The sequence below is a fragment of the Sturnira hondurensis genome, unplaced genomic scaffold (genome assembly GCF_014824575.4).
Source record: "Sturnira hondurensis isolate 20B ecotype Veracruz unplaced genomic scaffold, ASM1482457v3 Scaffold0008196, whole genome shotgun sequence".
NCBI lineage: Eukaryota > Metazoa > Chordata > Mammalia > Chiroptera > Phyllostomidae > Sturnira > Sturnira hondurensis.
Genome location: NW_028080827.1, coordinates 21338188 through 21364062, shown reverse-complemented (window position 1 = coordinate 21364062; position 25875 = coordinate 21338188). Strand labels below are relative to the sequence as shown.

The 25875-nt window shown below is 36.5% G+C and overlaps 1 protein-coding gene and 1 pseudogene across 2 annotated transcripts in view; one reads left to right on the top strand and one right to left on the bottom strand.

The window, feature by feature from the left end:
• Window positions 1-25875, bottom strand: part of GLCE (glucuronic acid epimerase) — a 109132-nt gene that overhangs the window by 30153 nt on the left and 53104 nt on the right. The window lies entirely within an intron of this gene.
• On the top strand, window positions 19478-21303 carry LOC118992363 (glyceraldehyde-3-phosphate dehydrogenase-like; annotated as a pseudogene).

Sequence of the window (25875 nt, the reverse complement as noted above, 5' to 3'; positions counted from 1 at the left end):
GGATCTAGGCCCCTTCCATCCGTTTACATCACACTGTGGCCCAGGAAAGCAGCTGAAGCCTCAGTATGTTTGTGTTGTAGCCCAGAGGAGAGACGAAGGGCATAATGGCAAACCATTTCTCAGTACAATGTCTTATCCACTGTAGGTACTTCTCAAATATTATACTGGAATGTACCTTATTCAGCCTTACTGAAGGTATGTATCTAGTCACAGTGTTTATAGTCATGTACGTTTTCAAACCAATCTATTGACTTGTGCTACCTAATATGACAACCTAGTCTTTCCATAGTCCAGAGTTTGTGCTGAAAACTCATCCCCAGCATTCCATCGGTAGGTCAACCCTGTTACCTTTATCTATCCTCAAACCTGCATGAGACATATTCAAGTTTTTGAAAAACTACCTAATTGCATTGAATGATAACTTTTTTTTGGTGGGGGTAGGAGGAAAGGAAACATTTAATGGGTAGTTTTACCATATACCAGGTGCTACACATACTTTCAGTCACTGAAATCCAGCCTGAGAAGGAGCTCTTATCACAAGCACAGTTAAAAAACTGAGTAGTTTTTTAAAAAAATTATTAGCAAGCACACACTGGGATTTAAACCTAGATTTATCTGGCTTCAAAGTGTAGATTTTTATTATATCAGATCACAATAGCATATTTTCTGTCTCCAAGTCACCGTTTACTTTCTCACCAACTAGACCAGAGCACAATGATTTGCCCTAGGTCTGTGCAGACATCTTAAACTGCTAGCATTATACAGCAACTCCTGAAACTAAAATTTGTTTCTGAAAAGAGCTTCTAAATATATTCAGCTGAATTCTCTCTCACACTGAAAGCAGTAATATAAAGAACTAGGACAGGAATGTTTTTTAAAGAGCAGCTTTGTATCCAAAAAAGCTAAACAATTACAGTGTTGCTAAAATGTTCTTTGAAGTATTGTATAGTACTTAACTAAAAAAAGGTTTCTGCTTCTTCTAAGCATGTGTCAAATTAAGTGTATGCTATGTAAATAAATCAGTTCAGAAAGGAGTACAAGGTCTCTCCAGTGGTGTGAGATTTCTCCCTTCATTAGGGCAGTCAGGAGAAGGAAAACCTAATGATGTGTTTACTCTGCATGACCCATGGACAGGGGAATTTACAATACAAACTGGTAGAACTATCCTAAGAAGTTCTACAAAATGGCTGCTGATAATGTTTTATCACGTTTGGTGCAATCCCACAAAACAGGAATGACAGAAAGGGAAGGTCCATCAAAATGCTTGCTTATAGTAGTTTAAACAATCATAAGGCATAAAGATACAGTCTTGGCCATGCAGAAGATGTATGTGGAAGAGTAAGTGCTGGTTTTTAAACGTGAGAAGTTAGTTACTAGGCTAATTTTGACACAGAAGTAGTAAATGCTGTTGTGAGCTACTTCACAAAGCCATGCAGAAAGCATCATATTGGAAAAAAATAACAGAGAAAGTGCTAATAGGACTCATGTGAGAACACTGTCAGGTTGCTGGACTATACTGTGAAGTCTATTTGCTAGCTGACTTACTGTTTTTGTAATGTTTATGATAAAAAGAAAAACCTAATATACCAATCTTCTAACACTATATAATCTTTTGTAATCAAGAAAAGATAAGGTTAGCATCCACATTTTAGATTTCTTTTAATAACAGTTAACAGAATAGTAGAGCAGGAGACAGGAAAAGGGACCTTTGTAAAAAGGGAAGGGAGAGACTAGCAGTTCTGAGTCCTTATTAATATAATTACATGTAATTCTCATAACTGCTCAGTGGATATTAATGCACTACCTCTAAATTTTGAAAACAGTCAACATGTTTTTCAACCCCAATTTCTAACAGAGAGCTCAGAGCCCTTGGTGAGGAGTCCTGTTTTAGATTATCTGTGATCTAGTCACTCAAGAGAATGCTATACTAACCCAGAAATTCTAAAACTCAATAGGTTATGAACATTAATGCTTATAGTTTATTCATAATAATCCCCAACTGGAGAAAAAAAACAAATGTCCATCAACTGGTGACTGGATAAGTAAACTTATCCAGTGGCTCATTCATACAATGAAATATAACTCAGCAATAAACTGATACCGGACATATGCAGCGACATGGATGGATCCTAAAAGAATTTTGCTGAGAAGCCAGACACAAAATGTTACTTAACATATGATTCCATTTATGAGACATTCTAAAAAAAGTAAAACTGTAGGGATAAAAGTTAGATCAGTGGTGGCAGGAAGGAACTGACTATAAAGGAGCATGAGGAACTTTGAGAGGGGAAGAGTAATGAAAATGTTCCAAATTTTGATTGCTGTGGTACAGGCTACACGAAGGTGTATGTCGGTTAAAACTCACCTACCTGTACACTTCAAAAGAAGTGCACTTTATTGTATGTAAATTATACCTCAATAAACCTGACTTTTAAAATAGCCTGTAAAGTTAGTCAATAATAAATGCATTTCTATAAGTTTTATTTTGAGGCTATGAAAATACAGAAGAAACTAATAAAACTGGTCAAATAAATGGAGATACTATATTTTGGAAAAAACCTGAGCTCTTGAGTCTAACAGACCTAAATTTGAATACTAGTAAGCTAGACAATCTTGGAAAAGTCAAGTAACCTTTCCAAATCTTGATTTGGAATCCTGTCACCTGTAAAGCGGAGAAAAGACCTTCTACTTCATAAAGCAGTTGTGAAATTAAATGAACACTTAATTTGGTTCCCACCACATAGCAGTCAAACAAAAGAAAATGTCTACAGATGAAGTGATATCACTTTTTTTAAGTCAATAAAGGAGTAATCATCTATCTATATCAATTAATTTAATCAACATACAGGGGTGGGCAAAAGCAGATTCGCTGTTGTGAGTAGGTGAAACACAGAGTTTATCCTTGCATTATTATTCATTACTATATTATTTTCAGTTGTAATACAAACAACTGAAAACCTACTTTTGTGCCTCACCCCTGTATTATTTTCTATGCATCTATTATATGAGGGGTGTGGATCCCTCCAAAAAACTGGAATAATCTTCTAGAGGACCTGTCCCTTGCAGTACAGGCTTCCCTCACTAGGTAAGTGTTCTAGGAACCCATCTGTATCAGTGCACCAGCTGGTGTTGTTGTGAGAGGCTGTGTTCAGCTTTGCATTTCTCCATTTCATGCTAGGTGATTTACAAGCACACCTGATTAACTGGCATTGAGTGTTCAGCAGTTTTCAACCAAAAATAGCTTGACCCCTGTGCCCCACTCTCCCTGTTCACCTGATCTCACCCCAAGCAACTTTTTTGTTGTTGTTTCCCTGGATTAAAAAATGTCCTCAAAGGGAACATTTTGCCCATGTGGAAGAGGTGAAACAAAAAATGGCAGAAGCATCAAAAGGCATCAAAGTCAATGAGTTCAAGAACTGTTTTGAGCAGTGGAAAAAACATTATTGCATCTTTGAAGGTGAATGAAGTTTAAATATGTAAGAATAAACACACACTTTTTATAAATAAATTCTAGGTTTTCTGGAGTCTCCCCCCACATGGTATATTAACATTTTCCAAATAGGCAGTCTGAAAAAAGAGAGAAATACATCTCTCCACCCCTGAAAAGAACACCTTTCTCTAAGCTTCAGTAATTTTTATTATGTCATAAAAGTTGAAAAGAACAGCAATCGAGAAACACATACAATCTGCCTTTCCACAGAATGATATATTGGTATGGAACATAAATTTTATCATCAATAAATGTAAATTAAATAAGATTTAGGTTAAGATTTCCCAGATGTACAATTTTTTAAGCAAATAGGAAAGTTACCAAATGGAATTAACTCCAGCACTGCAGGAACTTTCACTTAACTACCACTTAAGACCTTACTGTGTGCTGAGCAGAGGACATAGATACTTTCTGCTGGTTTTTAAATTGGAGACAAATATAAGAGTACAACACAAATTCCACTTACCTAAATTAATAAGGAGACTGAAGTGGAGATGACATTTATCCAAAATAATGTTTGTTAATGCACATAAATATATATTTGTTCTAAGGGTTGAAAGTAAGTTTTCACTGACACATAAACAGTCTCAGATCTTGGTACTGGGATTATTTACGAAGGTAAGATTTAAATTATAAATATTTGGGCAAAGAGAAAATTACATCTTCTGTTTTTCTCCCCAAACCGAAATTCTTTTCTCCATAATTGTATGTATGTATCACGTATGTTCCACATATCTATATACAGATATATATATTTTCTTTCTGCAACAAGCCTCACCACTGCTTCACGTTTTTTAAAAATTGCTCCTTCGGAATAGAATTTAAAAGTATTCTCACATCTTATAAGCTTTAGGCTTTGAACTGTGGGAAATATTGATTAAGGAATAAGAAATTAAGATGATACACAAATCTTCCCTTCTCTATTAAGCCAACTACCAAGCAGCTAGGAGCTCCAAACAATCCAATAGGAATCTAGGTTATTAACTGAGCTTCTCTTTTGTTCTATGATGCACGCTCATAACAAGGATAGAGCTCATATTTCTTTGTTAGTACCAAAACTCCATCTTTAGGAAGTAGAGTGAATTTAAAAAGAAGTTTAATATTATACACTGCATTTGAAGGCATGACATGATTGTTTCTACTCCCTTACTACTGCCTGAGGTAGGAAAGGAGGGCATTCAAGTGTGTTATTGATATTTATTTCTTGACTGAAAATTAAATTCTTCTAGCAGTTCCTTGGTGTAAATTTACATAGCCTGAATGCAGAAACAAGAGTTTATTTATAGGCTAAAAACAAGCAGGTCATAGGGAAGCTGGTTATTTCAAGACTTTTGGGGGTCATATAGAACATTTTACATGTTTTTCATATACTTTAAATCTGCAACTCTTGGAAGTTATAGAGCACCCTAAAATTAAATATGCCCAACCGGAACATATTTTTCTGGAAGGAATGCCTTAAGATGACTCATCAAATTCTAAGCCACTATACCTCCCTCCAACTTTTCCTCAAAAATGAGAAATTACCCTAAAATGCCCAAATGCAGATGTTGTATGTCTTTAATAATGTCAAGTAAGTTATTTCTTTACAACTAGATAATTACTGCTCATTTGTATATTCTCTGCCTCATTTCTCCTGGTTGCTGCTCTCCCCATATCATACCTCCTCCACTCAAACAAAAATACTTGCATTTGGTCTTAGGATTTTAGACTAATCTGAATCTTGCAACTCTCCAAGTATGAATTTCTTATACAACCTTGCTGTTGCATTTGTATCTGAAAATAAACTCCTTATGGGGAGAAACCATGTGTAAATTGATTATTTACCCCCTCTCAAAATACTTAGGGTAATGCAGCTTTGTTTTTCTTCCATGTAATGGTCTAATTATTCCTGGAATACATTTGAATAAATTCCTATGAATATAATCTCCACTTCGAATTCTACTTTGCTATCCTAAACAATGAGTTGCATCTTCCCTGTAAGGGGAAGTAGCCAGTGAAACCCATTTTGGACTTCTGACTTCCAGAACTGTAAGATAATGAATTTCTGTGTTTTAAATCACTAAGTTTGTGGTAATTTGTTACAACAGTAATAGAAAACTAATACACCTAGCAATTAGTAAGCCCCAGTATTTACTATTTTAACTGACCTTCTTGTAGATACTTATATAGAATCTTCACCTTTGATACTACTTCTATAATCAGATTTGGCAGGCATAATCTTTCGGCTCATGAAACAGCAAATACTAACTGGAGGAAAAACATTAAAACTAAAATACAGTTTTCAACTATAATCGTGTATTTATCTATTTCTCTTTTCCGTTCTACTAGTTTTCCTTCATCAATTGTTAAAGCTCTGTTATTAGATGCCTACCCACTATAAAATACCTCATATTTCTTCCTCTGAAATCCACATTTCTGATATTAATATAGGGACTCCAGCTTTGAGTAGTGTCTACACTGTATATCGTTTCTCATCTATTTACTTTTAACCTGTATATTGATATTCAAAGTGTGTTTTTTGTATACAGTATATAATTGAGTCTTTTAAAAAAATATCTAATCAGACAATCTCTTTTCATGAGGGTATTTAGAACATTTACATTTAATGTAAATTAAATGTAATTTACATGGATTATTGACATGGCTGAATTTAAATCTCTTTCTATTTGTCTATTTATAACATCTTTTCTTTGTTTTGTTTTTCTTTTTCTCCCCATCATCTATTGGTATTTTTTATGATTCCATTTTATCTCCACCACTGACTTATTAGTTATACCTTTTTATTTATTTTACTTCTACTTATGTTACAGTCATATATATTTTTTTATTCTTGTTCTAAGCAATCCTTGAGGAAAAAAACCTTATATGAAGGGAAAATGGCATTTATATCCACCTGTATATTTACCATTTCCAGTGTTCTTCATTTCTTTTTGTAGGTGCAAATTTCTACCTGGTACCACTTTCTTTCTGCCTGAAGAACTACTGTTAACATTTCTTGTAGTGCAGGCTTCTTGTTGACAAATTCCCTGAGCATTTTTTTCTAAAAAGTTTTTACTTTTGCCTTCACTTTGGAAAGATCTTTCTTCTTGTCCAGTACACTGTTCTAGGCTGTTTTCTTCTTCTTCCAGTNGAAGGGAAAATGGCATTTATATCCACCTATATATTTACTATTTCCAGTGTTCTTCATTTCTTTTTGTAGGTGCAAATTTCTACCTGGTACCACCTTCTTTCTGCCTGAAGAACTACTGTTAACATTTCTTGTAGTGCAGGCTTCTTGTTGACAAATTCCCTGAGCATTTTTTTCTAAAAAGTTTTTACTTTTGCCTTCACTTTGGAAAGATCTTTCTTCTTGTCCAGTACACTGTTCTAGGCTCTTTTCTTCTTCTTCCAGTACTTAAGAATGTTCCTTTGCTGTCTTCTGACACGCATAGTTTCTGACAAGAAGTCTGCATGACTTTTTATATATATATCTGTTCATCTGTTATTTAAGGTGATACTTTTTTCCTCTGGCTGCTTTTAAGACAATTTTCAAGATTTTTGTCATTTGGTTTCTACAATTTGATAATTTTGCCTGGTTCCTCTGCTTGGAGATTTGTGAAATTCTGTAACCTGAAGGTTTATAGCTTTCATCAAACTTGGTAAATCTTTGTCTATTTGTAAAAATATTTTTCTGTATTCTTGTCTCCTTCTGACACTTGTTTATTTTGTATAAACTGCATAATAGTGTCTCATGACTCACTGATGTATTTTCTTCCAAGTACTTTTTTTCTCTTGGTGCTTCTTTTTAGATAGTTGCTATTGCTGTCTTCAGGCTCTAACTAATCTTTTTCTCCTTTAATATCTAATCTGTTCATCTTATTTGCTGAATTTCCATTTCAGATATTGTATTTTTCATTGCTAGAAGTTCTATTTGGGTCTCTTTTTAAAACATAACTTCCATTTCTCTCCTTGGCACGCTATGTACTCCTCTACCCTCCTGCACACAAGGGGTAGATTTGCAATTGCTGTCTTAATGCTCTTGTCTGCTACTCCACTCATATGTGTCATGTCTTTCTCTTCCTAGTGGTCGATTTTTGTCCTGACAATGGGTCATATTTTCCTGATTCTTTGAATGTTGGTGAGTTTTAGGATGCAAAACACTTAAGAATTTTTCATTGTTGAGTACTGAATATTTTTTTCAGATTTGTTATGGATATGTATTTATCTTTTGTATTTAAGTTTCACTATATAAACATATGGCAAATTTTTAAATTTTAAAAATATATTTTATTTATTATGCTATTACAGTTGTCCCATTTTTCTCCCTTTATTCCCCTCCACCCTGCACACCCCTTCCTACCTGCATTCTCCCCTTTAGTTCATGTCCATGGGTCATATATGTAAGTTCTTTGGCTTCTACTTCTCCCATACTATTCTTACCCTCCCCCTGTCTATTTTCTACCTATCATTTATAGTACTTATTCTCTGTACCTTTTTCCCCTCTCTCCCCCTCCCACTCCCCTGCCCACTCCCCTACTGATAACCCTCCATGTCATCTCCATTTCTGTGATTCTGTTCCTGTTTTAGTTGTTTGCTCAGGTTTTTTTTTTTTTTGGTTGTTAATAGCTGTGTTTGTTGTCATTCTACTGTTTATATTTTTAATCTTCTTTTTCTTAGATAAGTACCATTAACATTTCATACCATAAGGGCTGGGTGATGATGAACTCCTTTAACTTGACCTTATCTGGGAAACACTTTATCTGCCCTTCTATTATAAATGGTATCTTTGCTGGATAGAGCAATCTTGGATGTAGGTCCTTGCCTTTCATGACTTGGAATACTTCCTTCCAGCCCCTTCTTGCCTGCAAGGTTTCTTTTGAGAAATCAGCTGATGGTCGAATGGGAACTCCGTAGGTAACTCTCTCCTTTTCTCTTGCTGCTTTTAAGATTCTCTCTTTATCTTTAATCTTGGGTAATGTAATTATGATGAGTCTTAGTGTGCTCCTCTTTGGGTCCAACCTCTTTGGGACTCTCTGAGCTTCCTGGACTTCCTGAAAATCTATTTCCTTTGCCAGATTGGGGAAGTTCTCTTTCATTATTTGTTCAAATAAGTTGTCCATTTGTTGCTCTTCCTCTTCTCCTTCTGGCACCCATATAATTCGGATGTTGGAATGTTTAAAGGTGTCCTGGAGGTTCTTAAGCCTCTCCTCGTTTTTTTGAATTCTTGTTTCTTCATTCTGTTCTGGCTGAATGTTTCTTTCTTCCTTCTGGTCCAAACCATTGATTTGAGTCCTGGTTTCCTTCCCGTCAATGTTGGTCCCCTGTAGATTTTTCTTTATTTCACATAATGCAACCTTCACTGCTGCCTGGGTCTTTCTTATGCTGTTGCAGTACCCAATTGACTTCCTGGAGCATCCTGATAACCAGTGTTTTGAACTGTGCAGCTGATAGTTTGGCCATCTCTTTGTCACTTAGCTGTATTTTTCCTAGAGCTTTTTGATCTATTCTTTCATTTGAGCCATTCTTTCTTTCTTTTTTGGGGGGGTGGGGGGAGTCTCAGAGCGTCTCTTACGTAGTAAGGGGTGGAATCTTGGATGTTCACCAGGGCAGGGCAACACTTGTCAATTCACTGTGGCGCTGTATGGGGGGAGGGGTCAGAGAGGGAGCAGTGCTGCTTGCTCCCATCTCTGCCAGTTTTCAGTCACTTCCCCTGCTACCCACAACCAGACTGGGCTTTGCTGGTGCTGAATACGAGGTGGGTAGGTTTGTGTACATTCTAGGACCCCACGGGTTTCTCCCAAAACTCTCCTCTGAGTTTCTCCCACTGCCACCTCAACCCCCAAGTGTTTTCCGTCAGAGGTTTTGAGGCTTTATTTCTCTGCACTGAAACCCTGAGTTGAGAGGTCTGTCTTGCTCCCCAGTTGTTCCTCCTGGTTTATTTGCATGCGAATGTGGGACTGCCCATTCTGCAACCCACTGCCTGGCTTGGCCCTCCAGCCACCACCTTGCTGAGAGTCCTCTCCACCCCAGCTTCCCATCTCTGCCCCACCCATCAGTCTGGATCAATGTTTCTTCTTTAACTCCTTGGTTGTCAGACTTCCATATGGCTAAATTTTTCTGGCAGTTCTGGTTGTTTTTGTTTTCAAATTTGTTGTTGTCCTTCTTTTGGTTGTGTGAGGAGGCACAGTGTGTCTACCTATGCCTCCATCTTTAATTTTTGATTTTTTTCATATTGTGTATTTTCTAAAAAGCAGAAAATGCCATTTATAAAAAATGTGAGTGGACAAATAAATTTGTATAATTTATTTGTTTATCTTCTACAAAATTTTAAGTGTATAGTACATTGTTACTAACTATAAATACAATTTTATACAGATCTCTAGAACTATTTCATCTTGCAGAGCTGAAACTTCATACCCATTAAACAGCAACTCATTCCTCCCTCCCTCTAGCACCCAACAACCATTATTCCTCCTGCTTCTATGATTTTGACTACTTTAGATACCTCATAAGTGGAATCATGCAGTATTGGTTCCTTTTGTGACTAGCTTATTTCACTTAATATAAGGTCCTCAAACTCCATCCATGTTGTTGCATGACAGAAGTCCCTCTTTTTCATTATATGTATATACCACATTTTCTTTATTCATTTACACTGCTTCCACACCTTGTCTATTGTGAATAATGCTTCAACGAACAGAGAACTGCAAGTATCTCTTCAAGATCTAACTTCAATTATTTTGAACAAATACCTAGACGTGGGACTGCTGGGTCATACGGTATGGATTTTTTTGTATCCTTTTAAGTGTTTCTGAGTTTTGTTCTGGGTGTAGTTAAGTCACTTGGCAACAGTGTGATCATTTCAAGGCTTACTTATAAACTTTGTTAGGTGGGACCAGACTAGCTTTTGGTCTAGGGCAGCAATTTTCAACTGGTGTGCTCCAAGAAGTGTTAAGACATGCCATATCTCAGTATTTAGTCAGGGGTACTGATCTCTTTTCCCTTAGATTGTGAAATAAAAAAACGACAACAGCCAACACAACAATAGCCATCCAGTGTGAATGCTCTGTCTTGAACCGTAAATACATAGGTCATACAATAGAGCTGCACCTTATTGCACCTTACTGCATCATCCTGCATAATAAGGTTGCATCTAATTGGTTAAATCTCAGTACCAAAAATACTTATTTACAAGTATAGGGACCTGATTGTTTAAAAAGTCACTTTGGACCCTGGCTGGGTAGCTCAGTTGGTTAGACCATCATCCTGATATGCCAGGGTTGCAGGTATGATCTTTGGTCAGTGCACATATAAGAATCAATCAATCACTGAACAAACAAATGGAACAACAAATCAATATTTTATTTTTTCTCTCTCAAATCAATAAAAATAAACATTCAAAAAATTTTTAAAGTTACTTTGGAGCAAAATGGGTAGGTAACTACTATTATTTTTTGTAAATCAAAATTATAGCTATTTTTTGGTCAGACTGGCAAAAAATATATATATTTTGGTGTGCCACAGAATTTTAGTAATCAGTAGTATATGCCATGCCATGAAAAAGATTGAAAATCGCTTCTCTTGGTCAATACCCTACTTAAGACTTTACCCAATGCCAGTCCATTAGAAGGTCTTTACATTTTGGTTGGTGAGGTCACCTTACTCTCTGCAATCTCTAAGACAGGGGTCCCCTACCCCACCCTCCCCTACCCCATAGACTGGGCTGGACAGCAGGTGAATGGGTGAACTAGAAAAGCTTCATCTGCATTTACAGCCACTCCCCATCACTTGCATGACCACCTGAGCTCCACCTCTGTCAGATTGGCAGCAGCGTTAGATTCTCATAGGAGTGCAGCCCCACTATGAGCTGTGCATGGGAGGGATCTAGGATGCGCGCTCCTTATGAGCATCTAATGCCTGATGATCTGAGGTGGTGCTGAGGCGGCGGTGCTAGTGCTGGGGAGCGGCTGCAAATAGAGATTATCGTCAGCAGAGAGGTTTGACTGCGCAGAGACCATAATAAATCAACTGCTTATAGACTTACAGCAAAATCCCATCAGTGAGTGGCAAGTGATAATTAAGCTGCATCTGGTGGCAGGCTGTACAGCCATCCTCCCCACCCATGGTCTGTGGAAAAACTGTCTTCCAGGAAACCAATCCCCAGTGCCAAAAAGGTTGGGGACCACTGCTCTAAGGACTTCTCCTCTAAGGACTTCTCTTCCTACTCCTTCCAGTGGTTCTTTTCCTAGTGTACAGTAGTTATTTCATGTGTGTGCAGAGACTGATCCTGAGGCAAGGATTTGAAGGGGCCCCCTGCAGATCTCTGGAGCTCTCCTTTTGTGCAGCTCTGACCTTCCCCAAATTGTGCCCTAAATTTTAGCTTCTTTCTCATCTGTGAAACCGAGACTCAATCCTGTGAGACTCCTGGGCTATATGTATGTTCCCTCTCTCTACACTGGGGCTTGGAAACACTGTGGGCTCACCTCATTTGTTTCTCTTCTCTCAGAGATCATTATCCTAGACTGACTTTTATCCAAGTCGGAAAATCCACAATTAGGAAAACAAGCAAAGTTGAGAGTCAATTCTTACCATTAATAAGTTCCACTTAATTATGATGCCATTGTTTTGCTCCGACATAAAAAGCCTTACTGTGCTTGTAGCTGACTTCATAGGAGGAAGGGTTAATTATTAAACTATTTCATAAAATCTTATTCTTCTATTGAGCTCAGTCTAAGTCAAGTTCGACTGAGGATACTCTTCTGTGGAAATGTAAAATTGTCTTTATATCTTCTTGTCCTATAAACTGAACATGTACATTTTTGGCTAACTCTCCAACTATCTTTTTAATTCTTTTAAATTAAGAAATGTAAATAAACATTTTTATCACAGTATAATATACATAGTGTGTAGTGTGTTATACAACACACTGATTAATTTTCACAAAGTAGTGCTCCCTCCAGCAGCACATATACTAATTTTCACAAAGTGAATACACCCGAGTAACCAGTGCCCAGATCAACACTACTAAGAACACAGAGTTGGTTTCACATTCATAATTCAAAGTAACAGAAAAAGAGAGAGAAATCACACCATCTCAATAGGTTTTATCTAACAGAAACTTTTGAGAAAATTTACCACCTGCCTCCTCGCCCCGATTTTATTAAATGCTTATAGCAAACTATCAGTAGAACAGAACTTCCTTAATCAGCCACACAAGATCCATTCATGCTACTTCTCTGTCAAAACCCTTCCCACACAGGACCAACTCTCCTGATTTTAATTCAATAAATTGGTTTTGCCTGTTTTTAAACTTCATATAACTGGAATCATACAATGGGTACTTTTTTGTGACTGGCTTTTTCCATGAACAGTATGTTCCTGAGATTCATCTATGTAGTTGTGTATTGCAACAATTCATTTATTCTCCTTGCTTCATGGCATTGCATTATATATATAAATACATAACTAATTAGTTACCCAATTTGCTGTTGTTGAATATTTTGGATTGTTTTCAGTTTGGGGATAGATGACTACTGCTCAGTGAACATTCATACATGTGTTTTAGTAAACAGATGTTTGCATTTTGGTTGGATATACGGGGTGGGTGGGAAAAAGTAGATTTATTGTGCCATTGTGACATTCTTTTGAGTTAGTAAAGCTACTTATAATAATCACAACCTCCACGTTTTTTTCGCTATGAACAACTATAAACCTCCTATTGCCTACAGAGGTACACCAAAGACTAGAATTTTAAGATCGTGTGGTATCTCATAATGGGTTTACTCTGCAATTTGCAGAAGACTATTAAGACTAAAAGATTTTATTAATTTATTTTTGGAGGGAGGAAGAAAAAGAGGNTGTGTTTTAGTAAACAGATGTTTGCATTTTGGTTGGATATACCGGGTGGGTGGGAAAAAGTAGATTTATTGTGCCATTGTGACATTCTTTTGAGTTAGTAAAGCTACTTATAATAATCACAACCTCCACGTCTTTTTCGCTATGAACAACTATAAACCTCCTATTGCCTACAGAGGTACACCAAAGACTAGAATTTTAAGATCGTGTGGTATCTCATAATGGGTTTACTCTGCAATTTGCAGAAGACTATTAAGACTAAAAGATTTTATTAATTTATTTTTGGAGGGAGGAAGAAAAAGAGGGAGAGAAACATCAAGGTGTGGTTGTCTTTCACGTGCATGTGCCCTGGCTGGGAATTGAACCAGTGACCATTTGGTTCACAGGCCAGCACTCAGTCCACTAAGCCACACCAGCCGGGGCTATGTTTGCTTTTTAAATACGTGTTGGGAAATGACCATTTAAGTGTATTGCTCATTTTTCTCTTGGGTTATCTGTCTTCCTTATTGCCGAGTAGGAATTTTTTATATAGTCTGGCTGAGTTCTTTGTCAGGTATATGTAATGCAAATGCAGATATCCTTTCCCCACTCTGTGGCTTGCTTTTCCATTCTTAATGGTGTCTGTTAATGAACAGCATTTCTTAATTTTAATGTGGTCCCATTTATCATTTTTTCTTTTATTATTAAGGTTTCACATAGTCTGTTTCAGAATTTTTGCCTACCTCAGGGCCACAAAGATACTGTTTACTCCCAGAAGCTTTATTATTTTACTTTTCATATCTGTAATACATCTATAATTAATGTCTTTGTATGGCTTTAGGTTGTGATCAAGATTTATCTTTTCTTTTCACATGGATATCTCATTGACCTAGCACAGTTCATTGAAAAGAACATCCGTTCCTCTCTGCACTACAGTGTTATCTTTGATATAAATCCAGTGACTATGTGTGTGTGCATCTGTTGGCCCTGTTTTGTTTCACTGGTTTGCCTTTTCTTGTGCCAGGACCACGCTGTCTTGATTACTGTAGCTTTATAGTAAGTCTTGGTATCTTATAGTATAAATCCACCGGTTTTGTTATTCTTCAGGACTATCTTGGCTATTCTTGGCTATTTGTATCTCCATAATAATTTGAGAATCAGCTTGCCAATTTTGAAGAGCAAACAAATCTTTTGTTTGAGACTGCACTGAATTTTGTTTGAGACTGTACTGGATTTATATGGAAATGACATCTTTATAACACTAAGTCTCTTAATCCATGAACTGACATATTTTTCTATTTGTCTTTTTAATTTCTCTCAATAATGTCTTAAAATGTCCAGTATAGCCCTGACTGGTGTGATTTGGTGGGTAGCACATGTCCTACAGACCTTTGCAAACCGAACAGTTGCCAGTTTGATTCCTAGTCAGGGCACATGCCAGGGTTGGGGGTGAGCAAGGTGTTTCTCTTGCACATTGATGTTTTTTGTCCTTGCTCCTTCCTTTCCTCTCTCTCTAAAAATAAATAAATAAATAAAATCTTTTTAAAAGTTTAGTGTAGAAGTCTTTTGTTAGATTAATTTGGGGTATTTGATGTTTTGATAGACTGGTACCACTTTTTAAATTTAATTTTTTGTTTGTTGTGGGTATACAAGACTAAAATTGATTTCTGTGTATCAATTATGTATCTGGCAACTTTGCTAAATGCACTTTTAATTCCACTGTTTGTAGTTTAAAAAAATTTTTGTAACAATCATTCATTCATAAATAATAGCAATTTCATTCCTCTCTTCCTGATCATTATGCTTCCTTCCTTATTGCATTGTCCAATAGAACTTTCTGTGATAATGGAAATGTTCTATATTTGTGGCATATGGTGGCCACTGGCCACATGTGCCTATTGAGCACCTGATGCGTGGCCAGAGTGATTGATGACCTATAACTTTAAAATCAAATACTTCTAGTTGATAAAATCTATTGAGATAATATTATTCTTTCTCTTTTTCTATTTATTTGGTCAGTTCATTGACTGAGTTCTGAATGGTAAGCCAAACTTGTGCTCCTACCATAAGGGCAACTTGCTCATGGCATCTACCTACATCTGTCTTCCTAGATTTGATTTGCTAAAATTTTCAGAATTCGTTCATCTATGTTCACAAGTGAAATGGACCTGAAATTTTCCTCTTCTAATGTCCTTACCAAGTGTTGACATTAAGGTTATTCAACTCTCTTTTTTTATTGTCTGAAAGAGTTTTAGTAATATTGATATTATTTCTTCTGAAAATTCTTGGAAGTACTTACTTATGAAGCCCTCTGGGCCCAGAAACTTCTTCATGCAAAAGTTCCAAATTACACATTCAATTTAATTAATATGCAACTATTCAGAGTTTTACATTCAAATTTGCTAAAATTTTAAATCTATTGACAAAATAATTTTTAAAAATCCTCTTATTTTTTGTTTAAGTTCTGTAGTATCCAAGATATCCTTTTTTCATTCCTGAAATTGGAAATGTATGCCTTTTCCTTTTTTTCTTCATCTGTCCTCTTGTGGAAGTTTATTATTTTTATTAAATGTACTGATTTTGTTGAGTCTCTCTTTGTTTTTTATTTCATTAATGTTGGCTTTAACTTTTATTTTTTGTGTTCTACATTTTTTGTAGATGAATGCTTCTTGTAGGGCTTACGTTTGGACCAAAGCCTTTGACCAGAAAAAATTATCCCCCTTTTTTAACGGTTATATAAAAAATTAATTGATGACTCCTCTCACTAAGTTATCTAACAGTTCATTCTACTGAATGCTGTGTTGTTGTTTTTTTAAGATTTTATTTATTTATCCTTAGAGAGCAAGAGAAGGAGAAAAATATCAATGTATTGTTGCCTCTCGTGAGTCCCCTGCTGGGAACTGGCCTGCAACCCAGGCATGTGCCCTGACTGGGAATCGAACCACGATCGTGTGGTTTGCAGGCCTGTGCTCAATCCACTGAGCTACACCAGCCAGGGCTGAATGCTGTGTTTTTAAAAGCTTCTTCTGACATACATACTCTAGTATCATCTGTATAATGAGAATATTCAAGGCTAGTGACTGATGTTGTGGTTATAGAGCTTCACTAACACTGATGTTTTCTCTCCAAGTATCTTTTTATATAAACAGGGGTCATCTCTAATGATTAACTGGATTCCCTTACTGTAAAACATACAAATTAGTCTAATCAGGATAATCATGACCTGGGGCAGTAAAAATTATTCCCCATACTCTTAGTGACTTAGCAAACAAATTTATTTCTTGCTCACACATAGTCCGATGCCTCAAATTCAAATTACACTTAAACAATCACCATTGATTTATCTCACCAATGATTTAATTAGGCGATAATTCTGTGTGTGTGTGTGTGTGTTTCTACTGACATCTACTCAAGATTATACTACTTAGCAGGCTTACTCTGGCTGAAGCATGAAATCTATATTAAAAGTCTTGATTTATAGATTAGAAATATACACTCACATGAAGTCCTTATAATGTTTCTATGCAGCCATGTTTTGATTTTCACTAAATTGTAATTCATTTTCGTATGAACTTTTCTACTTGGTCGTTTAGCATTACTTGGAGTATTCCATTAATTACTCCTCTGCTATTTTGCAATAAACACTGTGGACAAAGTAAAAATGCTACATTTAAAAAGTGACTGAGTGGCTTGTATTACTGCCTTAGGTTTTTCTATCTTCTGCATTTGTCCATTTGTGCAACAGGCCGGGTTTATACGGACCAGGGAGTTTGTGAAATCTTTACAAAACCATATCATTTGCATTGTTTATTCATCTTTATAGAGTACTCAGCAATGTTTGGAACTTAGCCAAAATCATGTTTATTACTCATTAAATAGTTCTAAATTGTTAATAATTTGGAACAAAAGTGATATTTGTGTCATAGACCCAATTCTTTCCAACTCACCTAAAGATAAGTAGTTTAGCAACAGAAAATGCTAGGCTCATAAGACAGTCTAATCACTGTATCTAATAACAAAGAATTGAAATAGGTGTGTGTGTGCATGCACATACTTAGGAAGGTCAGTTTTGATGAATTTAGGGCCTCAGTCCAACAAAAATCTGAAACTTCACACACATAACTTTGGGAAGCTATGCAGATTAGCAGTTAAGGATGTAGGCTTCTAACTGTTCCTTCTGGGTATGAGTCCTGGCTCTATCACTTATTAATAACTCTGTGTCTTTAGGACATTTATTTAACTTGTTTACATCTCAGTTTCCTCCTAAACCTATGGGGTTCAAAAATAGGGTAGGATTAAAAATAAGAGGTAAAATAACAGCCCCTTAAAACCGTATAATCATTATTAACAAATGATCTATTTTGCCAAGTATAATGCACACTTTTTTTGCCCAAATTTTTGAGTGAAAAATAAGGATGCTTATTATACATGGGTAGTGCCTGAAATACTTTGTACCTGTTCTTGTGTTTTGTAATTATTTGTTACATAAAATTTCTTGTACCATAATATGTTCAAAAATAAATGCTAAAATTCCTTTATAATACAAAAAAGTACCTAAATACTAATTAATTAATTAAAACAAATGATTTTTTCCTGAAAATTTGGGCCAAAAAATGTGGGTGTGCATTATACATGGCAAAATACAGTAGTTGGCCATATGATCTCACCTATAAGTGGAACCTAGTCAACAAAATAAACAAGCCAGCAAATCAGAACCAGAAGAAACATAAAGAACAAACTGATAGTGACGGGGGGAGGTGGGGGAGGGAGAAAAGGGGGGATTATGAGGTGTTGGCAGAAAAAAGGAGAAGGGTCCTCAAGGAACATGTATAAAGGACCCATGGACAAAGCCAATGGGGGGGCAAGGATTCAATGTGGGAAGTGGGGGTGGGTAGGGGGAAGGAGAGTAATGGCGACAACTGTAATTGAACAACAATAAAAAAGGAAAAAAATACAGTATTCAGTATTAATACCATATACAATTAATGCTGGTCTTGTGGCAAAGAACATATATTTTGTCTAAAATGACAGGAAATTCCATGAGAGCTGATGCAAGAATGTTTAATGTATTGCAGGCATTTCCAGAACTAAGGGCTGACTCTGCCAAGCCTAGAGAGAACAAAATAATGTAACCCTTCCCTACCTGGGGGGAATGCTTTAAAAATATTTGGCTAATATTATAGTCTTTCATTCCTAATGGCAAGAATCATATTTTTTTACATGTATGTATTAGTGTAGGTATAAATATAGCACTATAAGCACTCAAATTCATCAGCATACTTGTGTTGAGTTGCCCATTCCAAAAACAAAAACAACAAACAAAAACCCCACAACGATCCCTATTTATTGGTTAAGAATCAAAAAGAAAAGTAGAACTGCACCTTTTATGTCAGGTTTACCACTGATGTAACTTTTGGCATAAGAATCATAGAACTGGTAATAATCTTGGAAACCACAGTCCAATTACTTTATTTAGAGACAAAAAAATTAAAATCCAGAGAAGTTTGATGACTTGTCCAAAGTCACACAACTAGTATGGGTTGCATCAACATTAGACCTCAACTGTATGAATTTCTAAGGCTGTACTTTCTGTTTCAACTTGCTTCCCTTATTGATCAACCTGCAACACCAAAATAAATAAATAAATAAATAAATAAGAAAATAAACAAACAGACTCATATAATACTTTGAAATTTTGAATTCTGGATTTTTTCCTTATCAGATGCCAACTAACATTTAGCACTTTTAAAACAAAACATCTATAGTTTGACTGCTTATACATACTGAAACAATTTCCCACACAAATTTATCATATTTGAAATACTTTTATATTTAGTCATTTGAGAATTTTAGTATGCTAAAAATAAATACTAAATAACTAGTAACTGGCCTATAGATAAATGAAGTGTATAATAAGATCATTAATGTAACAAAAATGTTAAGAAAAATTCTTCCGACCAACAAGTCTACATGTAAGTGTTAATTTTGGCAGTATATTATTACTACGGAATAAAATAACATTAAGATAAAGAGGGTCTAATCACTGTGCAAATGGAATCTATTGATCTACCATAAAATGAGTTTATTGACAAACAATTTAAAGCATTATTTGCAGTTATACAACTTTGCTTTGCAAATGTTATACCATGTATCATTTCTAGAGTTTAATTAGACTACTAAAAAGTTCATGCAAGGGCTCTCTGCTGCTTCTGTTCGACACACAGCCATGTCTTCCTGCACAGGGCCAGCTTCAACCCCGAGGCAGGATAGGGAAAGTCAGATGAATGGATTTGGCCATAGAGGGCATTTGGACCCCAGGACTGCTTTTAACTCTGGCAAAGTGAATACTGTCACCATCAGTGACCCCTTCATTGACCTCAACTACATGGTCTACATGTTGTAGCATGATTCTACTCATGGCACAGTCAACGCTGAGAACAGAAAGCTTTTCATGAATGGAAAGCCCATCTCCATCTTCCAGGAGCGAAATCCTGCCAACATCAAATGGGGTGATGCTGGTGCTGAATATGTTGTGGAGTCCACTGGTGTCTTCACCACCTTGGAGGAGGCTGGGGCTCACTTGTAGGGAAAGTCAAGTGGGTCATCGTCTCTGCTCCTTCTGTGGATGCCCCCGTATCTGTAATGAGTGTGAATCATGACAAGTATAACAACCCCCCCAAAGACTGACAGCAATGCCTCCTGTACCACCAACTGCTTGGCCCCCCTGGCCTAGGTCATCCACGACAACTCTGGCATGGTGGAGGGACTCATGACCACAGTCCGTGCCATCACTGCCACCCAGAAGACTGTGGGTGGCCCCTCTGGGAAGCTGCGGCATGCTGGCCAAGGAGCTACCCAGAGCAAGGTCCCTGCTTCTAATGGTGCCGCCAAGGCTGTGGGCAAGAAGCTTCCCGTTCAGCTTTTCCAGGTGGCAGAAGCTGAATGGGAAGGTCACTGACATGGCCTTCCATGTCCCCACTCCCAATATGTTGGTTGTGGATCTGACTTGCCACCTGCAGAAAGCTGCCAAATACAATGACATCAAGAAAGTAGTGAAGCCCTGGTTTGAAGACTCAGTTTGTTGGAGCATTGTCCCATATACTAAAAGGTTGTGGGTTTGATTCCTGATCAGGGCACATACTGAGGTAGTGGGTTTGGTCTCTGGTCAGGGCATGTATTGATCAATGATTCTGTTACTCTGTGTCCTTACTTTCTCAAAAATCAATGGACATGTCCCTTGCTGAGGAATAAACAAAAAGAGTGAATGCCCTGACTGGTGTGGCTCAGAGTATTGAGTGCCAGCCTACAAACCAAAGGGTTGTGGTTCAATTCCCAGTCAGGGTACATGCCTGGGTTGCAGGCCATGTCCCCAGTGGGCAACCACACACTAATGTTTCTCTCCCTCTCTTTCTTTCTCCCTTCTCCTCTTTCTAAAAATAAGTAAATAAAGATCTTTAAAAATATTTTTTTAAAAGAGAGAGTAATGAAGCAGGCATCAGATGCCCCCCTTAAGGACATTCTGGGCTATACTGCAGACCAGGTTGTCTCCTCTGACTTTAACAGTGACACCTATTCCTTTACCTTCAATGCTGAGGATGACATTGCCCTCAGTGACCACCATGCCAAGCTCCTTGCCTGGTATGGCAGTAAATTTGGCTACAGCAATAGGGTGGTGGACCTTATGGTCCACATGGCCTCCAAGGAGTAAAAGTCACCTGGACTACCAGCCTCAGCAAGAGGAAGACAGGTCCTTGTCCCAGATCAGGCCCCCAACACACTGAGAATCTCCTGACCTCCACAGTTTCCATCCCAGACCCCCTGAAAAAAGGGAAAGGCTTAGGGAGCCCTACCTTGTTATGCAATACAAATAAATTTCACTATACCCCACAAAAAGTTACTGCAAATATGCTAAAGTTTTTAGATATGTTTACTGCTAACAGCAATGTACATGTGTATGATTTCTGAAAATAAGATGATTTTTATTTTCAAGAAAGCTATTGGTTATCACTAATATCATTTGAGAATTCTAAGATATCAATTAGAGGTTCATATAATTAGCATTAACAAGTACTATGTTGGCTGTTCCCTCATATAACACGTATAAAATAGGTTTTCCAAAAGTGACACCCCTCAAGGGAGAAGAAAACACTACATAAGGTTAAGATAATTTCAGTCTTACCTAATTATTACTTTTCCTCCCAGGGGCTTAAAAATTCAGAGATTTTTCTAATGATTTTCATCATGTTTTTAATCTTAGGAGAAGTAGTGCAGTATAGTAGATAAGAGTGGACTTTCAAGTAAGAAAACAAAAATTCAGCCCTGACCAGCACGGCTCAGTTGGTTGGGCATTATCCCACAACGTGAAATGTTGCTGGTTTGATTCCCAGTCAGGGCACATGCCTGAGTTACAGATTCTGTCCTCAGCTGGGACATGTAGGAGAGGCAACCAATCAATGTTTGTTTCTCACACTGTTGTTTCTTCTCTGTCTCCCTCCCTTCTACCTGTCTCTCTAAAAATAAATAAAAATTTTAAAATTTAGAAAAAAGAAAATGAAGGTTCAAATCCTGACTTTCAACAATACTAATTCTGTTACCTGGGATAAATTTTCTTTACTTGTAAAATGTGGGTCATTATGCAAACCATGTAGGGTAACTGTGAGGATTAAGTTAAATAACATGCAAAGCAAAATGCCCAACTTGGAGTTAACCAAAAAAAGTTGCTCAAAAGAAATCAGACATCATCCTTCCTCAATCCCCCAATTTCAAAAATGCTTATTTCAACACTGTCAGGTAATACTGTCAACTGTCATACAAGCACAACTGTTATACCTGCTACTTTATTAGTGTTTGGCTCTACAGAGTACTCAACTGAAGTCTCAAACTTCATCTTCCAAGTCATCCATAAACAAAGAAGCAGGCTGCCATCAAGACCTTAACAAACAGCCCTGGCTGGTGTAGCTCAGTGAACTGAGTGTGGGCTGTGACCCAAAGGGTCGCTCGTTCAATTACCAGTTAGGGCACAAGCCTGGGTTGTTGTCCAGGTCCCCAGTGGAAGTCACATGAGAGGTAACCACACATTGATATTTCTCTCCCTCTCTTCCCCTCTCTCTAAAAATAAATAAATAAAATCTTAAAGACAAAAAGACCTTAACAAACAAAAGCTCACACTCTCCTTTTTTATCCCTATTGTTCAGGAAAAGATTAAATAAAATATATATTTATAATATAAATATATGTATATATAGTTCCCCCCATTCACAAGGCTAGGAAAACTGTCTTATTTATATCTTAATTATTAAGAGAGCCTGACAAAATAGGACAGTATAAGTTATGTTATGTACGGTGTGATCAGAACAGGCACTATAGAAAGGTCTGCACCTTCCAATTTCAAACCTGCTGGCTTAGCAGCAGTACTGTCCCTTCTCTGACCTTTCTGCCACATACTGAGCCATGAAGCAGTGGAGCAGGTTGCCCTATCCAGCAAATACCTAAGGCTCTGTCCCATACAACCTAGCAGGTACACCAAGACAGGGAATCAAAGCAGCTCTATCTAAGACACAGAAACAAACACAGGGAGGCTGCCAAATTGAGGAGACAAAGAAATATGGCCCAAATAAAAGAACAGAACAAAAGCCCAGAAAATGAACTAAGTGAAATGGAGAGAGCCAACCTATCAGATGCAGAGTTCAAAACACTGGTGATAAGGCTGCTCAGAGAACTCACTGAGTACAGCAACAGCATAAGGGAAGAAATAAAGGCTACACTAAGGGAAATAAAGAAAAAATACACAGGGAACCAACAGTGAAGAGAGGGAAGCTGGGGTTCAAATAAATGTTTGGAAGATAAGGAAGAAATAAATAATCAACTAGACACAGAATGAAGAAACAAGAATTCTAAAAAAAAGGAGAGAATAGGAAGACTCTAGCACATCTCCAAAAGGGCCAACATCTGAATCATAGGGGTGGGTGCCAGAAGGAGAACAAGAAGAGCAAGAAATTGAAAACTTATTTGCAAAAATAATGAAAGGAAATTTCCTTAATTTGGCAAAGGTAATAGACATACAAGTCCAAGAAGCATAGAGAGTCCCAAACAAGCTGGCCCCAAAGAGGATCACACTGAGATCATCATAATTAAAATACCAAAGGTTAAAGATAAAGAGAGAATCTTAAAAGCAGCAAGATAAAAGCAGAGAGTTACCTACAAAAGAGTTCCCACAAGACCATCAGTTGACTTCTCAAAAGAAACTCTGCAGGCAAGAAGAGACTGGCAAGAAGTATTCAAAGTGATGAAAGGCAAGGACCTACACCCAAGATGACTCTATCCATCAAAGCTATCATTTAGAATGGAAGGACAGATAAAGTGCTTCCCAGACAAGGTAGAGCTAAAGGAGTTCATCATCACCAAGCCCTTATTATATGAAATGTTAAAGAGATTTATTTAAGAAAAAGAAGATCAAAACTATGAATAGTAAAATGACAACAAACTCACAATGATCAACACCTGAATCTAAAAAACCAAAACAAAAACAAACTAAGCAAACAACTGTAACAGGAACAGAATCACAGATATGGAGATCATTTGGAGAGTTACCAGTGGGGATGGGGAAAGGGGAACATATGGGAAAATGTACAGGGATTAAGAAGCATAAATGGTAGGTACAAAATCCAGGGGGTGGGGGTGGTGGTGTTCAGAACAGTATAAGAAATGGAGAAGCCAAAGAACTTATATGCACAACCCAGGGACATGAACTGAGTGCAGGGAGGGGGGTTGCTGCAGAAAAAGGGGGTACCTGGAAGAGGCAAAGGGGGGAAATTTGGGACAACTATAATAGTATAATCAATAAAATATACTTGAAAAATAAAAAATATGCAAATGGTCAATAAACAGAAAAAGGTCAACATTACTAGGGATTGAAAAATGCAAAAATTAAACAAGATAGCATTTTTGCCTCTGAAATTAACAGTTTTTTGTTTTTAATAGTAATATCCACTGTTAATTAAATACAAGTAAATAAATACTCTCATATATTACTAGTAGAATTTTAAGTTGTTACAGAACTTTTTATAAGTTTGAATTACAGTTGATTAATGCATTTTGGCATTCAGTAACAACAACAGAAAACTTAAAATATACATGTCCCCTTTTCCCAAATTCTCCTTTCAGAAATTTAAGACAAAATTAGGTTAAAGATTTAACTATAAGAACATCAATAACAGCACTGTTTATAATGAGTAAAAATTTAAAACAACCTATATATCCAATAATAAGAAAGTGGTTAAATTATGGTAAAATTGGTTAAGACACCTTTAAAAATAGTGATGTACATACCTACTTATTGACTTATTTCTCCAGTATACCATGGGGAAATGGTATATTGTGAACTCAAAAATATAGGCAAGAAAACATCACGTGTAATATAAGCCTAATTTTTTTTAAAGAAAAATTATATGAAGACATGGGAAAGACTATTAAAAATTAACCAAAAATGAAAAAAAGTTCTACTGGCTTAAATTTCAAGACTGTCACCACCATAACTACAACAAATCTGGGTTTAGCCACTAGAAATATCAGTCACATAACCACACTATCCAATAGAATGCTAAAAGAGATACACTCATTCTGGTACACAAGACATCTTTCCATTGTAATGACTTCTAACACCAACATTTTCAGAATCTGAGTGTGTATATAAAATACTGTTTTGGTTATCTCTTACTGAAATAAAGGGTTAATGCACCTAGTTAACTAGAATCTGTATCAAGGGAATCAATCATAATTACCCAACAATGTGATAGGAATGCTATCCTTCAAGGCATATGGTAGTTTTCCAATTTAAGCATATATTTTATGTAATATATTAAGTTCCTGAAAGGACTTCATACAGAAAAAACAAACAAAACAAAAATCGACTTAAATAACATGATATCCCTGCACATATTCTAATAGATTAAATATAGGTTTTTACAAAACAAAAGTAGTAAATATAAAGATCAAATAGGGTAAAAAAATCACTCACTAAAACTGTATGTATTCCATTCTGATAAAAGTTAAACATGAGCTAAGAATTCAATTAGTTACTGAATTACAGGTTTTTAAGCAGTAGTCTTTGAAGTTCTAGAAAGTAGAATTCCACACATTCTTGTTAATTCAGCTCACGGCAGCAAATAGTTGTGTTTTTAACCTGTCAGTCAATTTCAATGTTTACACAAAAGACCCAAGTTTAAAAACATTCATTTGTAATCTCTTTCATCTAATATTAACTGATTAGTTATGAGAGCATACCAAAGGCATTAAATAGACATCAAAAGAAAGTATCAGCTTTCCTTTTTTAGTTGATAGTCAAAGGGGAAAACATCTTACCTAAGACCCTAAAATTTCTTTTTCTAAAGTGACATTTGTCAATCCAATGCCAACCTTTTCCACTAGCAGAATTCATTACATTTTACCTTGTCTTATATGTCTTTTCAGCCCAAGATGTAGTTTATGAATAGATTCTTACAAGGCAATCTAGTTTTGAACAATGAAATTCTCATTCAAACACTCAGCTGTATAAAAAAACTATATATTCATTC